The sequence below is a fragment of the Callorhinchus milii genome, unplaced genomic scaffold (assembly GCF_018977255.1).
Source record: "Callorhinchus milii isolate IMCB2004 unplaced genomic scaffold, IMCB_Cmil_1.0 Scaffold2, whole genome shotgun sequence".
Classification (NCBI taxonomy): Eukaryota; Metazoa; Chordata; class Chondrichthyes; order Chimaeriformes; family Callorhinchidae; genus Callorhinchus; species Callorhinchus milii.
This window is the reverse complement of record NW_024704743.1, coordinates 77,734,488-77,755,193: the sequence shown is the minus strand read 5'-3', so window position 1 is coordinate 77,755,193 and position 20,706 is coordinate 77,734,488.

Genomic DNA, 20,706 nt, shown 5'->3' with positions numbered 1-20,706 from the left:
AAATCTGCAACTCTCACGCACTAGGCTCTGCAACCCCATCACTCCCACCCTCGCCCGACTCCACTGGCTCCCCATCCCTCAGAGGATCGAATGCAAGATTCTCGTCCTCACTTTCGGGGCCATTCATGGCCTCGTCCCCTCCTACCCCTCTGACCTGCTGACTCCCTACCAACCTGCCCACTCCCTCCGTTCAGCGGGCTCTGGCCTGCTCCATGTCTCCCGCACAACCTGCCCTACGATCGGTGGCCGGACTTTCAGCCTCTCTGCCCCCGTACTCTGGAACTGCATTCCACGGTCCCTTCACCTCGCTTCCTCCCTTGCCTCCTTCAAGGCTAGTCTCAAGACCCTCCTCTTCAATCGTGCCTTTGGTCACCTTCCTACCTCTTTGCCTTCCCTCACCCATACCCTACCCCTCCCCCATGCTCGGATCCTGACCCCTGACTGTCCAGCGCCTTGGGAAGTCCTTTGTTGTTGTTGTTGTTTTGTTTTGTAAGCCATTTCCTCCTTGGTCCTAGCCTGAAGCATGAGACATTCAGCTCAGAGCCTAGACGGGTCATTGTTCTTAGGCCGTCCTCCTTGCTGCCTCCACCAATGTGGCACAATCTGTTACAATACTCCGAGCTCAGATACAACCGAAGACTGTTGAGAGGAAATGTTCAGCGTATATCAGACTGCTTTTCAATAAAGAAATGTCAAAGGAGTCTTAAGACATATCAGGAATGAATCTTCAAAGGTCAGTATAGATCTGATAGTGTGATCTTATGGTAGAAAAGCTCAAATCACCAAGGACTGTAATTCTGGAAAAGTTGCTCTTGCCCATGATCCATAAATGTTTTGGAGAATCATCGAACATGTTATTGATGTGCATATGTTAGAGAGGGACTTAGTGAAGTGCTTGAGATCATTGGAGTTGAAAATGTGCCTTGTGCTGTTGAAATCATCACATGGACAAAGAATACAATCAAAGGCAGTCAATAGTTACTTACTGATGTAGGTGTGATTCCCCCTCTTTCTTCAATACCTGGTTTGAAAATAATTAACTGTTGCCTTTTTTTGATGTAGCCTTCACTGACTAATACAGATCAGCCATGATCTAATAAAATGGTGGAACAGACTCGAGGGGCTGAATGGCTGAATTCAATATGTTCCTATGATGGGGCTATCTTTGCTGTGGATTGTGGAGTGGAGCTTGTCAGTGCTGCTTCACAAGTTATATAATGGCCTTGAATTGAGAGAATTACTAGTCACGAGAGATAACTATCACATCACCAGTCACATTCCTCACCCTTGCCTGACTGTGTAACATTGTGGTAAATATTCTTAAGAATACTCTTGATAAATTCGAGAAATGGGAACGATTTTGTAGGACAATGATGCCCACAGATTAGTGTTTTCGGTGCAACCTCCTCCTTTTCCTCCTCTCCTGAAGACGTCAACTTGGGTTGGGATGTACAATAGTTAAAAAATGATAAACACTACATCCAAATATATCTTCAATTTGCCGATCACCATTTTAAAATGCAGCACTATATCCTTCCATTTGCTCTGTAAAATTACTTAGTAATGTAGATACTGGATGGAGAGAGGCTGGTATAGAATTAGCAATGCCTGTTGTGGAAACCTCATTGAGCAGAGTGGTTCATGCTGAAAATTGCCCTCACTTTACATGTATGCATGACCTTATGATTTAGCTCAAGTGAAGGTGGCCATAATGACTTAGAAAGCCGACTGGGGAATAGGTATCAAAAACCACAAATGAATTCTTCAAAATAATTGGGTAGGCATCCTGTCTCTGAAGGCAATGTTGATTTTTCTATAAATGAAATGCTTACTTTTCAACCCTTCTGGGAGTTTGGGTCATGAAACGCTGAAGCACAGATCTCTGCAAATAGGACATTGTTTCAAATTAGACCACTTACTCATTTACAATCAAAATAGTAGAGTGGTATTAAAGTCAGCTTCGTTTATTTGCCTTTCCATATTCTCGAGCATATTTGATGTAGAAAGTATCTAATTTCTAATGTTAATCCTAGGCTTTGGCAATTCCAACTATGAATTCAATGGTAAATAATGTATTGTGGATTCAGGGCATGTATGATGAAAAATGGTCAGAATAGTAAAAATTCAGTTTATTCAAACCTCTCTTTTTTTTGGAAGGTGGAATGCTGCACAACTTACAATGCTTGACTGTCTCTCCCTGGAAGAGAGTTGTTAATAATAGTTTCAATGGGTTCACGTGACACAGGAAAACGAAGATGACAAAATCCTCTTTTTTTCTTCCTCCACCCGTTATAGCAACTAAACCACTGGTGTTTAAAACACAGGATTTCTCAGGAATTTCCTTATGAAGTAATGTTGTTAGGTTAGCTGGTGGGAACTCCACTTCGTGATTAGATTGCATCAGGGAGGAATGACATACTTCCAGCCATTGGAAGGAGTCTCCATTTTGCATGATTTGGATTCCTTATCAAAAAATGTTGTTAAGAAATACTGCAAATTAGACCCCATTATTCTTTCCCTCTTGTCTCCTTGTCTAAATTAATGTTGAGTGCAAACTCACTATTTTTCTGAGGACATTCATGAAGATAATTTATAAATATTATGAGCACTAGGAGAGGTCGGCAGATGGAATTTTTTGACCCTGACAGTGTTAATTATTATGATTTCAACAGCATGGCTAACAAACTGAATTGTTTGTGGGACTTTGCTGTGCATAAATTGGCTGCCGAGTTTGCCTACAAATACACCGTCACTACACTTTACAGTAAGTCCTGTGAAGCACTTTGAGACTGATGTGGAAGGTGCTATATCAAATGTATTATTATAATATAATCAAACATGATGCAGTCACCTGCTCATTTATTATTGCCATTTCATCCCTTATCTTGTTCATTGACCTGCAAGTTTATATTTAAAACAAACCTCTTACACATTTTTTAAACTGTTTAAGAATATAATTATAAAGCAAAATGGATTTCAGTTTTTAAACTTCAGAGTGTAAGTTAGTTTCAGCAACAGGGAGCAAATCAGAGTCCTGAGGCAGAAGCATGCTTTGAGATTCTACAGTCAATGTCCCAAGTGGGATATAGGGACATGAAATCCTTAGAATCATACACCCAATAGAAATTTACAGCGCAGAAAATGGCCATTTGGCCCATTGTGTCTGTTCTGGTTCTTTTAAAGAGCAATTCTTTATATAATATAATAATAATCCTTGCATTTGATAGAGCACTTTTCACATTTTCTCGACTTCTCAAAGCGCCCACAAAATACATATCTAGGAGTAAACATATGAAAAAGTAAAAATATGTTTCGCCCACAAAAAAATACAGTCAATTCACTTTACAGTATATTCTGTGAAGTGCTTTGAGATGTCTAGAAGACATGAAAAGTGCTATATCAAATGCAAGGATTATTATTATTATGATGATTATTATCTAACTAGATATCTGTCTAGTTCCCTTTTGAAAATTAATATGGATTCTGCCTCAACCACTGCTCCTGGCAGAGTATTCCATATCTTATCCACTTTGTGTGTTAAAAACCTCTCTTAATCTCCCCATTTGCTTGTTTGCTAATTATCTTAAATTGATGCCCTCTAGTCACTGACTCACCAACCACCGACCTTATTTGCTGGGCCTGAAGACATTTGTCTTAATTTAACAAACTGCAAAACGTTCCAACTTCTGAATTAAGACTTACCCATATGTGCCAAAATCAAAGATGCAGGCAGCTATCAGAAGATTGGGGGGAATGAAAAGGAACATTACTGCAACTCAAAGGCACAATTGATTCTGATTTCGGAGTACCTTTTAATGAATTATTTTTAGAAGCATAGAAATTTACAACTCAGAGGAAGACCATGACATCTGTTTAATGAGCAATTAAGCTTTAGATTCAAGTAACCATGGTAATTTTAAAGATTTTATTAAAATTCTGCAAACTCGAAAGACAAAAGTCTTCAGGTTAGGAACATTAGAAATTTTGAGTCTCAAGCTTGGCTGTAATTTATTTTTCGGCCCCTGTCTTCTGTCCCCACCCTACATGGTGAAATAGCCACAGTTGCTGGGCTCTCACATGAAGAATTTTAAGAGCATTAATCCAAACATTTAATGTAGCACTTATCACGCCAGAACAACATCTCGTTGTGCTTCATAGGATTCAAAGTAAGTATACAGTCTTGGAGGACATGAGGTATCCCTGGAAGTGTAACCCAACTTGAGGCAGTGCTGCAGGATAAGATGAGCAGTGTATAAGGAATGGTGTGTGTGTGTGTGAATAAATGTATAAAAAAAGAGCTTCTAATCAGGATATCTCAATGGTAAGAACATAGAAGAGTTTGCTTCATTCCTACATAGCCAGAGTAAATCACAGAATTTAGTTTGGGTTCCAGTTTATGCCTAATTAAAATGCTAACTTTCATGAATAGTTTCTTTCATGTAAGAACAGAACCTAAACAGAAAAATCAGTTAATTACAACAAAAACTGTTTTCATGGCGCTGTAATTGGACTGCAGTGAAATGAACAATTCCATGGGGATCCTCTAATGAATTGTTAAGGTCCAAACATAAAACAGACACTTCAGCAGTCAGGCCAGGATTTCCCAGTGAAATCAAATGAAAATCAAATCAAGGAACAAGACATTTTTATTGAGCAGATATCTCTCATCGGTACGTTTCTGGGCATAAATGTTTTCTCTCTAAATTGGAAAAAGGAAAGTAACTTAGTGCTTTCAAGTAAAATGCTGGAGAAAATGTGAAGAAAGCCAAATGTATGGATGTCTACCAAACATTTGCTACACCCATTAAACTGGTGCTGAGTGCAGTGGAGGAGCAATGGTGAACTGTTGACCTCAGGTCACAAGTGACTGAACAGTTGTTAGAATACCTGAAGCCAAAAGCTCGAGGTTAATTGCACTCGAGACAGAAAAATGGCTGCCGATTCAGTATGATGTGAGCATTTAATAGTAGATGCTCTGAGCTATAGTTTTAAACAATGGTTGGCACAGGCAATGTTTTGGTTTTATTTTCAGCAGTACGTAGGATGCAGCAAAATGAATACCAGCAGCTGGTAATGGCTTTCCTGTTCAAGCAGCCAGATTTTACTTAAAAAAAGCCACCTCTCGCTCTGAACATGGCATCCTATTGATCGAATAGGGGTCCCAGATTGTTCCATAAGGCACACAGAATGCTAGATAGGGGCACATAATGTGCGATCATGGCACAAAGTATAGGATTTGGGAGCGCAGGATAGAGGCACCCAGCAAATCTGTGTGAATGCCATTGTAACACCCTTGGGTGCAAATCATATAAAAATGAATAGAAGACACATCCAGATTTTACTAATCAGTCTTGGTTGTGGTACCCAGTGGTTGATTAAGCTATCATATGCTGTGTACAAATTTCTGCCATTTGGGCTACAAATATATAGTCAATTTATAAAGATGGACTGTGGATGAATATAATTTTTTCTCATTGCTCAGGTTGCATTTAAAACCAAACCTATTCTACTTTCCCATAGATGGCAGTATGTTACAAAACATTTATTTTACTTGCTATAAAAGCTAAAGAATTTTAGAAAATATTCTATGTCTCCAATCAAAATGTGTTGACAGATATGGTGTGCTTTTTTTTAAGTAGCTAATACATACATTTTTCTCTAACCTGAAGAAATGGATTCTATAACAGCACTCCGAGATGCTATCCTGTATCAAGTGGCTATATAATGCAAGTTGTTGTTGTATAATGCAGAGAAGAATAGACCATAGGCACAAAATGATATCTTTTGAATTAAGTAGCAAAAGCAAAAGGTAGATGTTTATTTTGTCCAATTTGCAATGATATTTGAAGGTTTGAAATTCAATATTTACAAATTGGATTTGTTGCATTTATTTGACATTTTTGATTGGTTTGAGAGATTTAGATGATGTTTGCAAAACAATGAATTGTAATGACTGAACTACCTGCAAATAGCTCACTAAATTTGAAAAAAGGTTGGAAAAAACTGTGAAAACCTTTTGCAGAAAAGTCTGTAAAAAGACCCACTGAACAAAACTCATTTTAGATGCCAATTCCTTTTTTAATTAGTGCAGTGGCCTTGTTGCTACTTGATCAAGAAGCAGCAGAATTCAATTCTTTGCATTATTTGGCAAACTATTTTTACTTAAAAACATAAGTGCCCAATCAACCACAAGCATTCCTTTAAATGTGCATATCCCAGGGCACCAGTACTGATCCAATAAATACATTATAAACCACTTTTATTTGTTTAATACATATGACATATCCTTGACATTAATATATCTCAAATTATATATTGTATAAATAAAATTGGTATTCATAAGTATATTGCAAACCAATTTTGCCGAAACATACATAGTTTTTCACTTTTCAGGCAACTTTGAAGTGCTTTGAGTTGGTTTGACACAATAGGATGCTAAATCAAATGTAAGTTTTATTATTTAATTGTAACCTAAACATTAACATCTATAATTGAAGCGCCACTGTGCCTATGGGATAAAAAAATGTCATTTCTAAATGTGTTTCATCCCTTATATCAAAAACATCATTAAATTGTGTTTTGGAATACACCATTTCTCCTTCCCCCTCCCCAACTACTGAATTAATAGGATTACTGCAATTCTGATTCAATTGTGATTCTAATACTGTCACTTACGCTGCACCCTGCCTCCACAGAAAGCATACCAGCAATGGATGTAGCAGATCAGTACTGGTTTCACCTTTTTCTCCATTGGGATTTATAACATGGCACTTATCCCAAAGGAGCTGCTATCTGTATACTGCATGCAAACATTTAACTGGTGCTGTACGTAGAACTGTATTCCATAAATCTTCTTCAGTCGCTGTCCAAATCAGGAGCCTTGCAATCCAATTGCTTGTGTACATAAAACTAATAGTGTTGAGGAGGTGCAGGCAATGGCTTTTTTCTCAAGGCTTTATGTTTCTGCCTAAGGGTATAGTGTAAAATGGTGAACACATTCATGCTAATGTGCTATATTCTTATTAAACTTTCATATCTTGCAGCACAGTGCCCAAAGGATGAAGCGTGACTTTACATATATGGACAGAAGTTAACACAATAGTAGCCTCTCTGGGCCCATTTGTACATTAAAGTCTACGGAGAGGAACTTTGAGATCATGATCTCCTTATCATGTTAATGTGTTGCCAGAAGGAAGACAACAATTGTCTACAAGATCATCTTTTTCTTGAATCTTGTCCAAGTGTATAAGAGAAATGCCAGCAGAGCCTCTCCAGATGCAATACTGGCAGTGAAATATTAAATACATTTGTGCTTTGTAGAAAGTTAGGAGTTGTTGAAGGAACAAGATATGTTTTAGCACAGTTTAAAAATTCAAGCCTGCAGTTGTCATTTGAGTTACCTTTTTGTTGTACTTTATTGAACTATCGTAGAGATCCTAATTTAAGCAGATTGACAGAGGTTTCTAATTCTGCTTTCGCACTATGGATCCAGATGTCCCTATATTCGGTATAGCCAGCATATGTACATTATCTCTAGACCTTCACAGTCCACCCATGGCAGATGACATTCCACACAGATGCAAATACCCTAATATCATGTAAGTACTTTGTTAATGTCAAGACATCACACAAGCATGAACCACCTATAGAATTCCTTTAGTGATTTCTCTCATTCGAATAATAGTACTAGAAGCCAGGAAATGTGTCTGAAAATTACCTGAGATTGTACTTCTGTTTCACCATTCTACTACCATTATTTTGATAGCAAAGGCTAACAAATTCTAATGGCGATTCACACATGTGCACACATCTTGATGTGACCGCAATACTTGCAGTGTGTGGAAGACGCATGTGTTGACCATTACCAGAGCAACTTGCAGTGACTTTGCAATGATCGATTGAGTCGGATCTCCGGTATGCTGAATTAATGGAAGATCCAACTCCGAGTTTCGAGGAGACTTTCCTTGTTGCTGATTGTAGGACATTGGCTGTGTGGAAATTAGATGCCTCAGCCATCTAAAAAACACACAATCATTACACATTACAGTATATATCTTGTGGAGCACTTTGAGACGTCCTCCCAACATGAAGGACATTCTATCAAATGCAAGGATTATTATTATGTTACAGAACCAGTTGTTATTAGTTGGAAGCAAACTTCGTAAGACAAATAGACTGAATAGACAGGTTGGACTTGCATCTAAAATCTTATTCTTTGGAAGATTTTCTTATGAAAATCATTTTCAATATCAGAATAACAAGCCGATGATGATGGAATTGACGAGACAAGAACATCATCCGCACTTTTTTTTATTTAAGCTATAAAGAAAACAAAATAAAGATGGAAGTTTTTGTTAAACTTTCAAGTTGAGGTGGAACCAATCTACAACACAGATAGCAAAGCAGTGCGTGCTGTAGTCTTGGTTACAGTGAAGGCTCTTTCAAGAATGGATTCTGCCTGAAAACTCTCCACTAAGGTGCTAAGAGTGCTTTAAAAGACATCAGTACTCAGGGCACACATTCCACTTAATTAAGGCTTCAGGGGTTCTAAAACTTGGTTCCTTAGAATCCATATTCTGACTCTTAAATTTGCAATTTGTAAAGTCAAAATAGCAGCAGTTCTTATTCATGATATTTAGCATTTGTGAAGCCATTTGATAATGTTTCAGGGTAAATTTAATTGTACTTTCACAACATTTTATAGTTCAATGATTCTTGTGAAGCCTTCAGAATCTGTCAAATATGGATATTTAACTTACATTCAGTGAAATCTTTTCAAAGCAACCATTTGAGCAGTTAAGGAAAATAAATGCTTTGCCCACATAATATACAGTTAATTCAACAACAACAACAACAACTTGGATTTATATAGTGCCCTCCACGGCGGACAGTGCCACAGAGCACTTAAAATTCACTTTACAGTATATTCTGCAAAGCGCTTTGAGATATCTCGAAGACGTGATAAGGTGCTATATTAAATGCATGGATTATTATAATAATAATAATAATCCTTGCATTTGATATAGCGCTTTTCACGTCGGGAGGACGTCCCAAAGCGCTTCACAGAATATACTGTAAAGTGAATTGACTGTATATTTGTGGGCGAACGCGGCAGCCAATTGCGCACAGCAATGTCCCACAAACAGTCGTAGATTGAAAATGACCAATTTATTATTGTTTTTTTGGGTTTTTTGGAGGGATTATTATTAGGCGTGTGGAGTAAGGAAACTTGCCCAAGGTTTCGCCCTGCCTGGAATTGAACCCAGGTGTCTTGCTTGCAAAGCAAGTGCTCTAACCACTGAGCTACAGGACTCCGAGCTGAGCTTATTATTATCTTTTGAATGTTTTTTGCATTTTATATGGTGTGTTTTAAATTTCTTCCCACCCCACCTTTTTCTTGTACATATTATACATATACGTATTATTATACATATTAATTTTACATGGAAATCTGTGATATGTTAGCACTTGTTTTTGTTTGAAATCTATTGTTCCTTGGTAAAGTATGCATTGGGGTGGTGGCGAACACCACATAACTTTGGAAAAATCTGAGCATGCAGCACAAAGAAAAAGACCAATAGATAAGTGACAAACATCGAACTATTCTCCACCGCTAGCTGGTGGTACAGGTCGGGCCTTCCTCATGTCCCTTTATACTGCCCCAATTGTGCACCATTTTCCTCTGAAATAAACCTTGCATTCTCAGAAGTTTCTGGGTTTTGCAGGCCCCCAGTTATAGGAACACAGAACCAGGAGTAGACCATTCAGTCCTTCGAGCCAGTTCTGCCATTCTACTAGATCATAGCTGGTCTGTACCTCAACTCCATTTATATCAAGGGATATGGCCTTTGTGCCATATCCCTTGATATTATTATCTAACAAAACGCTATCATCTCAGTCTTGAAAATTTGAATTGATCTCCCATTTCTGGGAAGACGTGTGATAATGTGGGTTAATTTCAAAATAGCGCTGGACACCAAATCATGTTTTGTTTACCTTTGTGGTCTCCCTCAGTAATTTGAAAGCTTTTCTCACCTAGAGGTAAAATAATCTGATTCCCCACTTCACACCTTTATTATTTGTCTACTGGAATTTCAATCCAGTACACTCAGAACTGTAAAATGTTAAGCAAAACAAATGAAAATTTCTGACACATGTTAGAAGCAGAATAATTTCAGTATTTTGCTCATTGTGTATAATTGCAAACATCAGAGAAAATAATGCCATGCTTTAAAACTGAATGGACTGAAATTGAGCCTTGGTCAATACCCAAGTAATACTCTACTGTAAAGCAGGTGCACTGGAAGCAAGCTTGCACTTTTTGGATCTTTCCCATTGATTTTCTATAGGACGAAATCTTTGTCAAAAGTAACCTCTTACAAATGTCTTTTCCGCTGTACAACAATCCATTTATTCATTTTTTGACCTCTGCATAAACAGGTACCAGGATCTACTAAATAACTTTCATTTTCCAATTTACTGCCCTAGGTGTACTTTGTAGCAAATGTATATTTTGAGAATCAAATGGCTCAGGTGCTGGATCAATATTAATTGGTAAAATGTTAAGTTCCTTTTAAAACGTGTTCTATTTTCAATTTTGAAAGGATTTCAGTCCATTTGATTTGATTTGAATACACAATGGATATCCATATTTAGCAGATTCTGAAGGTTTCACAAAGATCATTGAACTATAAGGGAGATGTTCAGGGTGATTACACAGCTCCAGAATTTATGAAATAATTTGGGATGAATGAACCGGCATCTGAACCAAATCACACAAAAAAAGGGAGTAAGTTCCCAGAGGGGGCAGATATGCAGGTTCAAGAATAGCTGCCAGAATACATGAAATCCACAGTACCCAGGCCACCTAAACACTGATGCAGGTTGCCTCTAGGAAAGACCTATTTCAGCAAATTGAAATATTAAAGAAGGATTCTAGCCTACTTAAAAAGATAGCAAATATTGCTGGTTTATTTATAAAAGAGAGGTAAGTACTTGAAAGAGACCTCCAACCACAATATTGTATTTAATTTGTGCAAGTTCGCAAATAGCAGCTCCTGGATCATAACTGAAAGTATGCCATGCCATCCTGCACAAACTCACTCTGAAGTGATAATAATCCCTGTAATTGATATAGTGGCTTATCACATTGTCGAGATGTCTCAAAGTGCTTCACAGAATTTTACTGTAAAGTGCAGTGACGGTGTATTTGTCATCAAATACAAATTGCACGTAGCAAATGTCTCACAAACAGCCATAAACAGAATGAACAGTTTTAGTTGCGGGATTGTTGGTCAGGATTCCTTTCTCTGTTTGAACAGTGCCATTTACTTGAATACCCAGTTGAAACCCCAGTTTAACGTGTCATCCAAAGAACGGCACTTTCAATAATGCAATAACCCCCAGCACTGCATTGGAGTGTAAGTTTAGTCCACGTGAGTTCCTAGTTCTGACATGGGCTCAAACCCACAACCTTCTGATTCAGAGGCAACAGTGCTACTAACTTAATTAGGCTGACACCTTGATCTACATTTAGAGAGTGGAGCTTCTCCAGATCCCTGTGATGTACTTCAAGTTGCTCTCAGGAAAACCATATTTTCAACCTGAGATTAAAGTGATTTTACTCCAGTACTTTTGCACTAATTTATCATGATAAAAGTCAAATAACTTAACAAGTTGGTGTGTTCAAACCCCACATTAGGACTTTGAGATCACATTCTGGGCTGACAGAAGGTTGTGGGTTCTAGCGTCATCTTGGAATTGGAACTCATATAATCTATGCTGACATCCCAAACAGCGAGTTGTCGGAGGTGCCATCCTATGGATGAGAGTTTAAACCACGGTCCCATCTGTCTGCTCAGGTGACATTAAAGATCCTAGCTGTGGTTTAAGTGTATTCTGTTTGCTTTCTTTATTGTTGCTTTACGCTGTTTTGACATAGTGAGGGATGAGTCAAATAACAGCACAAGATCTATTTCAGCTTTCCCCTTGTAAAGTTGTGTCCCATACAAGTACACTTAACTCCTATTTTTTACTTCCCACATTGAATGCCGTGCATTTATCTCGATTGAACTTCATTTGCCAATCATCAGCCCAAGTGTCTACAATATCAAGTTATCTTTGTAAGCTCTTTGCTACCTCCTCTGATTCCATAGTCACCCACCAAAAAAATTTGGTGTTATCTGCAAATGTAATTACATTGCACTAGGTCTGCAATTCCAGGTCATTAATATGTACAAGGAACTGGAGGGGTCACAGTACAGACACTCCCCCCTCACTTAATACTCTCACACCCCCACAATTTTGACCTAGCTTTCCTAACAACTATCCTTTGCTTTTTTCCCATTAGCAAATTTCTTGTCCATGACTTGCCCTCAATACTCAGTGACATCAGTTTGTGACGGAATCTTTTGAGTTGTATTTGTCAACCATACATATTTCGAAGTCTAGATACACTGTCAAATGATTTCCCACAATCAATTTGGGACGTCACCTGCCCCAAAAAGTCTACAGTCAGCAATAGTTACCCCTTTTGAATCTATGCTCACTGTCATTTATTAGGTTATTTTTATATAGGTAATATTCTCTCTGATGATTAACTCAATTATTTTTCCAATCATTGAGGTCAGGCTTATGGGTCTATGGTTGCCATGAATAGTTTTGTGAGCTTTCTTGAACACAGGAACCACACTCGCTTGCTTACAATCTGTTGGAACCTCACTTGTGGTTACTGACTTTCTTAAAATGTCTATTGGTGTTACATAAATCTCCTGTCTTGTCTCTCCAAGGACCTCAGGGTACAATGCATACACCCCAATTGACGCTGTTTGTTTTAAGCCTCTTGCTTTCTTGCGAACTAGAACACTTTGCTTTCTGAGATCTTTGTGCTTTTGAGTTATCCATCTTTTCCTTATGATCAATAGGCCTGAGCTCCTTCTTATCTACCACAGCATCCCTCCATCAAGTTCAACAGCTATTGCTTTGTTGTGACGGGACTTGATCAGCAAACTCTGACAATCTACTGAGTCTGATTGGTAATGATCTCCGATATCAGAAACCAGTCCTGAATGGCCAATGTTCTAGCTCTCCGTCAAAAAAGTTAAGTTGGCTATGTATTTTATACACCCATATTTTAGCTGGACTGATGCAATGCATATACTGCACCCACATAGCATGGATTGCCAAAATGTTTATAACTGCTCATTATGAAGGTGTGAATGGTTTGTTTAACTGTCAGCAGGATATAATTATTCATTCCCTTCTGTAATTATTGCACTCTAGCCAAAATATCAGAAGATCTTGAAAACTTGCCAAGAGTACAGATAATCTCATATAAATATCAATAATTTCATATAAATATCTACACAAACTATAGTTCAAAATTGCTTCTGTTGTCAACAATAGTATTCATGCCAAAAGCAAATATAGAGCTTCAATAGCATTACTGCCACTATGCAAAAATCTTACCTTCAATGATCTACAAGGCTTCTACTTCCTTGTTAGATTCCATAGGCTTCGTATCCCCAAGTGGATCAACTTTTCCCACGGTCTATAAAGACACTGATGCCGGCATCATTATACACAGTGGGAAATTCAAATATATGTGAAATATGTATGAATGTAGATATTGATCAAGTTGTAGATAAATTTATCAGATAACACCCATGTAGGCTAGTTTCCTTCTCATTGTGAATCTGTTGAGAATACGTTCAGTGAATACTTTGTGTATAGTTGGTATACTTTTTAAAGTTTTTAGACTTGATATCATTATTATTTTAACATTTCACCCTTGGTTTTTAATAATTTTATCATTTCTTAACATTTTTGAGGCTTTTCCAGCATTTCACTTTTATCATAAATGGTGCAGGTCAGACCCGCCCAGGGGAAAATCTGGATCCACCCCTACAAATATCTCATTAAGGTTCGCCCTTGAAAGGTCCCTTTTTAAGATCGAAGTGTCCTAGCTCATCTAATTATTCCCCATATCACATCCCTCGATATTGTTCATTAATTGTTGTTGCTCTTTGCCTTTAGAACCCTTTATAAATTGGCCATTGGCCACGACTTCTAAAGATCTGAACTCCACTGATTTTATCCGAGCTTAAGTCAGTTTAAATATAGCCCAGCATGCTATTTGCCTTGTTTATTGCAGCATCAAACTGTTTTGACATGTTGAGCAATTAATCAGTTAGCACCTCCAGATCTCTTTCAACTTCCAGGACTTAGCAAGTCCTATCCTGTCTATGGAGAATTTGTGCCTCCTAATTTCCGATACGCAGTATCTTGCATTTATCTCTATTTAACTTAATTTGCCTATGAACAATAACAACAAAATGACATTTATATAGCGTCTTTCACGTCAGGAGGACATCGCAAGGCGCTGGACAAACAGAGTTACGGACCCGAGCTGAGGGTCAGGGTAGGGGAGGGGGGAGGGCAGAGGGGGAAGCAGAGAGATCGAAAGCACGATTGAAGAGGAGGGTCTTGAGGTGGGTGTTGAAGGTGGCAAGGGAGGGGGTGAGATGGAGGAACTGTGGGATGGAGTTCCAGAGGGTGGGCGCAGAGTGGCGGAAGGCCCGCCTGCTGATAGTGGAGCGAGTAAGGCAGGGGACATGAAGCAGGCCAGAGCCTGCTGAGCGGAGGGAGCAAACAGGATGCTAGGGAGTTAGGCGGTCATAGAGGTAGGAGGGAGCAAGACCATGGAGGGCTTTGAAGATGAGGACCAGGATCTTGAACTGTATCCTCTGTGTGATGGGAAGCCAGTGGAGTTGGGGCAAGGATGGGGGTGATGGAGTCACAGAGCGTAGTGCGGGAGAGGACATGGCTGCAGAGTTCTGGATGATCTACAGCCTGTGGAGGGAGGAGTTGGGGAGACCAACAAACTGTAAGTTGGCATGGTCGAGCCTCGAAGTAATGAAGGCACGTTTGAGGGTTTCGACGGCCTGCGGTATCAGAAAGTGTCGGAACCGGGCGATGTTGCGGAGGTGGGGGAAGGCAGAGCGGGTCATGGCACGAATGTGGGGTAGAAAGGATAGTTGAGAGTCGAACAAGACACCAAGGTTCCGGACTGGCTTAGCAAGATTGAGTGTGCAACCATGGATGGTGATACTGTCAGCGCCTGAGGTGAGGAGGCAATCAGGAAAGCCTCGGTCTTGTTGACGTTCAACTGAATAATAATAATAATAATCCTTGCATTTGATATAGCGCTTTTCACGTCGGAAGGACATCCCAAAGCGCTTCACAGAACACACTGTAAAGTGAATTGACTGTAAATTTGTGGGCGAACGCGGCAGCCAATTGCGCACAGCAATGTCCCACAAACAGTCGTAGATTGAAAATGCCAATTTTATTATTGTTTTTGGTTTTGGAGGGATTATTATTAGGCGTGTGGAGTAAGGAAACTTGCCCAAGGTTTCGCCCTGCCTGGAATTGAACTCAGGTCTCTCGCTTGCAAAGCGAATGCTCTAACCACTGAGCTACAGGACTCCGAAGAAAGTTAGCTCTCATCCAGGACTTGATGTCTGACATTCTGTCAGTACAGCAGTGGCCCTGGAGTCAAGGGTGGAGTTAGGGAAGTACAGTTGGGTGTCATCCGCATACATGTAGAAGTTGACCCCATGTCTGCGGATTATGTCACCAAGGGGGAGCATATAGATGTTGAAGAGGAGGGGACCAAGGACAGAGCCCTGAGAAACACCGCACAAGATGGTCTAGAGCCTAGAAGAGAAGCCATTGGAGGAGATGAAGTGCAGGCGATGTGAGAGGTACGATCTGAACCTATGATTAATCCATGTGCTTATCAAGCTCTCTTTGGAAGATATCCCCCTATCAAGCCTTCATAGTCGCTATCATCACTTTACCCAGCGTCACTACTTCAATATTAACTTATAAAAGAAAGTGGAAATCTAAAGGGTTCATGTTACAAACTAGTTCTGAATGCAAGACACTTTCACATCAAACTGGAGGAGATATGACAAGTGATGCATAAATATAACCCCAACCAAGGTGAACTTGGTAAAGCAATCTATTTCACAAAAAGCTCTTCTGCATATTGTTGGATACTAATTGATAAATAAGGACCAATTGACTAGGACCAATGAGAGCGTATCGTGAGGGAAAGAAAGCAGGGAGAATTGAGTAGAGGTTGTTTGGTGTGACTGTTAGATTTCAGTAACTGGTGAGTTGAAATAAAAGAGTCTTCTACACATTGTTTGTTGAGAGCATAACACATATCATGGATTATTGTAAAGTTGTTCTGCTTATGCTAAACTAGAATACCAACTTTCTTGTCCTACTGTGGTTACCTTGCATTTAGCATTGTTCTATTGCCTCCAAATATTGGAACACCACAGCTGCATTGATGCACTTACCTTCTGTTCAATGCTATTTGGCCTGTTTAGTTGTTTTAAGAACATGAAACAGAATGTGTTTGTAAAGCGCCTTCCACATCAGGAGGAGGTTCCAAGGTGCTGAGGAGATCCCAAGGTGTTGAAAAGTATGTTATTGACAGTGTGTCCTCATTAGCTGCTTTGATCTGCTTAATTCTCAACATTGGTCTGCTCATATTTCCACCACTATATTAATGCTATGGTTGGGAGATTGCTAAACGGCTTAAATGATCATTCATAGTGGCCTGAGCAAATGTCACCCCAAAGATGAAATTGGACAAGTGTCCAAAAAATTAGCAGGGTGATAAAATGCAAAGTGTGATGTTATATAGATCACAAATGCTCTTAATGGCAAGCTATGCATTTTTAGCTCTGTTGTGATCTGCTTCATAACTGAAATTGTGAATACGTGATAACATGTGTAGTAAAACACTATTTTAATTCCTGGTTAGAAATGTTTGTGTTGACTAGAAAATTGTCAAACTGACTTGTTTATTTCAGCTGAAGGTTGTTGAAGATATTTTTCTATAACAGTTCTGCAGTTTTATCAGATTATGGCTTTCGTGCTCTACATGGCATACTTGCTTCAAGGAAATGAGAAGAGGAAGATTTTGCACTCTCATCCTGACTGTGGAATGCGAATTATGAAAGACATATGGTTGAACTATACTTTGTTCAGTCTAGGGCAGTCAGATCAGGTGCTGTCCATACAGGAGCCACCCCTCTTGTTCGATCTGAGATGGTAAAGCAAGTGTACTTTCTTCGGGGTAAAAAGCAGTCAGACTTGGACTGTTCCATTGTTCCATCAACTTTTGTTGATTCCAACAATCTCAGAAAGAAGGAAAACTGTAGAAGAAACTAAGAGAGTGGCTGAAAGCTTTGGACAGCAACAGGAGGAGAGGAATAATAACAAATCACAATCGCAAATCATAATAATAATAATCCTTGCATTTGATATAGTGCTTTTCACATCGGGAGGATGTCCCAAAGCGCTTCACAGAATATACTGTAAAGTGAATTGACTGTATATTTGTGGGCGAACGCGGCAGCCAATTGCGCACAGCAGTGTCCCACAAACAGTCATGGATTGAAAATGACCAATTTATTATTGTTGTGTTGTAGAGGGATTATTATTAGGCTCTGTGTGGAGTAAGGAAACTTGCCCACGGTTTTGCCCTGCTGGGAATTGAACTCAGGTCTACTCACTTGCAAAGCGAGTGCTCTAACCACTGAGCTACAGGACTTCACGTAAAGCAAAGGAACACAGTTCAGCTGTTATACCATTGAAGATTCAACTTTGACTTCTTAATCAACGGACAAGAGATCTCTGGTCTGAGGCAAGAGACTTTTTGTCTGATGCAAGACTTTTGCCTGCTGTTTATGAATTTATAATCTAACTTTACCAAAGAAGCAAAGATTTGAATGATTTATGGATTGAGCAACTACCGATTCTGTAACTTTGATATGGGCATTGTTATTGACCTGTCTGTTGTATTGTGAACATTGAACTAACAAACTTTACATGTCTTATTAAGTAAAGATACTTTAAAGCACAAATTGCTCAGTGACTTTGGGTCCTCTGTTCTCGGGTTCTTTAACTTAAAGCGAGCTAAAAAGAATAAGCTGGTCGTATTCTGGTTGTACCTCAGAACACAACAGCTGGTTGAACTCCAGCAGCACCCCAACGCACACTCAGATCATCTCCAAGCCTTGGCACACCTTACAATGTTCAACCAAAAGCCTCACCATTCTTTACCTGATACTCTCCCAAATTAGCTAAGCAAGGTGCGGCTCTCCAAGGAGAGGTGCATTCCATTCCAGACACGGAAAAAATTCCATGCATCTATGTGGAACTTTTATGGTATGTGTCAGACACTGGCTAACCAAGGAAAGTTGTTGACAGCTGAGCATGTATTTACATGTCATTTTTGCAGGATACTCTGATTTTTGGTTTAACTCTGATTTTTTTGTTGAATCGTTATTCCGGGAAACAGCACTCAAATGCCATGTTCTGCAGCCAGCAATTCCGTGTAGTAGTTTCAGGACCAAACATTGTGTTAAACTTGGGGAAGGGGAGAGAGTGGGGAGGGAAGTCACTTACATACACAGTAAATGTTAATTATCAACTGTTTTCAACCACAAATTCTGAGAAAGTGATGATTATCATCAGTAATCATTATCGCATCACTCGAGAGAGAGAGCTAGAGGCACCCTTAAACTCTTACAGTCATAAGGAATCACAAAGACTGGTAACTCCCACTTGGATTGATGCTCAAAAAGAAGCTGAAGGCACCCTGGAAGATTTTTTTCATATTGGGCAGAAAATGGAAGCAAAGTGGAATCCTAGGGTTAGGATTTTCAGATAAGACATTGAAGAACTCCAAGTAAAACACTGCTGAACATTATTAACATAGTAAATGTGAATACAGGGAATATACGAACATAGGAACAGGAGGGGGCCATTTAGTCCCTTGAGCTTGTTCCACCATTCTATTAGATCATGGCTGATCTGTACCTCAACTCCAATTACCTGCCTCTGCCTCATATCCCTTGATACCCTTACCTAACAAAAATCTATCCACCTCAGTCTTTAAAATTAGAATGGAACCAGCATCCACAGCCTTTTGGGGGAAAAGTTCCAGACTTCCATCTCCCTTTACGTGAAAAAATGCTTCCTAATTTCACTCCTAAATGGATCAGCTCTAATTTTAAGATTATGCCCCCTTTTTCTGGATTCCCCCACCAAAAGAAATAATTTATCTGTAGCTACCCTACCAGATCCCTTTCTGTGCGTTCTAAGTGGAATCCAAAACAAAAACAACTTTTAAAAAAATGTGTTTATATAGCACCCTTCACTTGGGGTAGCATTTATATGAACTATTCTGTTCAAATAAATATTTTGCTTAAACATTTTATAAAATCATATTCAAAGTTTCTACATTCAGTTTGATTGAGCTATATTGAATTACATTTAGTTTGATTGAGCTATTTTCTGATTTGATTGATTGAGCTATTTTCTGGGAGTAATTTAATCAATAGGGTAGAGGGAGGATGGTATTATGTATGTGAACAGTCCATGGGGCTCGGAAAGTACTATAGCAATACTAATCTGGTTACGTACATATGAGGCATTTAAAGTCTCAACTTTTTTTTGTGCTGTGGATATAATTGAGCTTTTGTGCAGTGAGTGAATGCACAGAGTTTTGGGATGGCTTGAAATAGGGGCAGTTACCTTGGCTTAACTTTTTTTAACTCTACATGTTTTGGTTCTAGCTTCCCCCACACCCCCACCCCCCATCTTGGTTTGTGATAACATTGATATTATCACCTCCAAAGTAAATCAACAGTTGTTTGAATGACTATCATGAATACGGTGGGGAGATCCAGATATTTGTCCTGCTGGAAGCATTTAAGAAACCAGTTTTATGTTGTGCAATATAGAAGCATCACATGAGAAGATAAACAGCTTGACATTTCACTTCCTGTTTCCCATACCACAAAACTACAAAACAATGTGAGTCAGACCTGTCGTGCAATCTGAGAAGGCAGATGTATGTTCCTTCTGAATTCTGTAAAGTATTTGTCACACTAAGAGCAGGTAAGGTGTGGCCCATAACTTCTTTATGTATTAAATATGTACGTGAATGACAGTTACAAAATACAATGAGGGCAGTAACCAACCCTACTGTTCCACTTATTCACCTGGAATAAGTGGGCTTTAGTTCCCACACTCTATGAATTTCATTAAAATTTACATGAAGTCTTCAATGGTGAATTAGAAGGCTTTTAACTTTATTGGAAAACATTTTGCTGTTCTGTCTGCACTATTCAGTCTTGGAAAGGATCTCCAAAAAAGTATAAAATATCACGTTTTACCTTGCGAGTCTGCTGGCAGTGAGAAGCACATGTTTGCAGATATCCTGTGCTATAGTATCACTGACAACATCTGGTCTCTAGTCTCCCTTTGCTGCTGTAGTTGTTTTTGTCTTCAAAATGATAATACACAGTGCTGTGTATGCTGCATGTCAGAACTGCCATCCTTCAGATGAGACATTAAATCAAGGTTCTGTCTGCCTGTCCTGGTAAATGTTAAAGATCCATGGCTCTATTTGAAAATAAAAGCCAATTTTTCTCTCAGTGTCCTGGACAACAATCCTCCAAATAAAATGGTCATTAACTTCACAAGAGAGATTCAGATTAAAAATATGCTTGGCACATTTATTTCAGTTCTCCTGAATACCCACCTAGTGGAGTCCCGAAGCTCAGTGGTTAGAGCACTCGCTTTGCAAGTGAGAGACCTGAGTTCAATTCCAGGCAG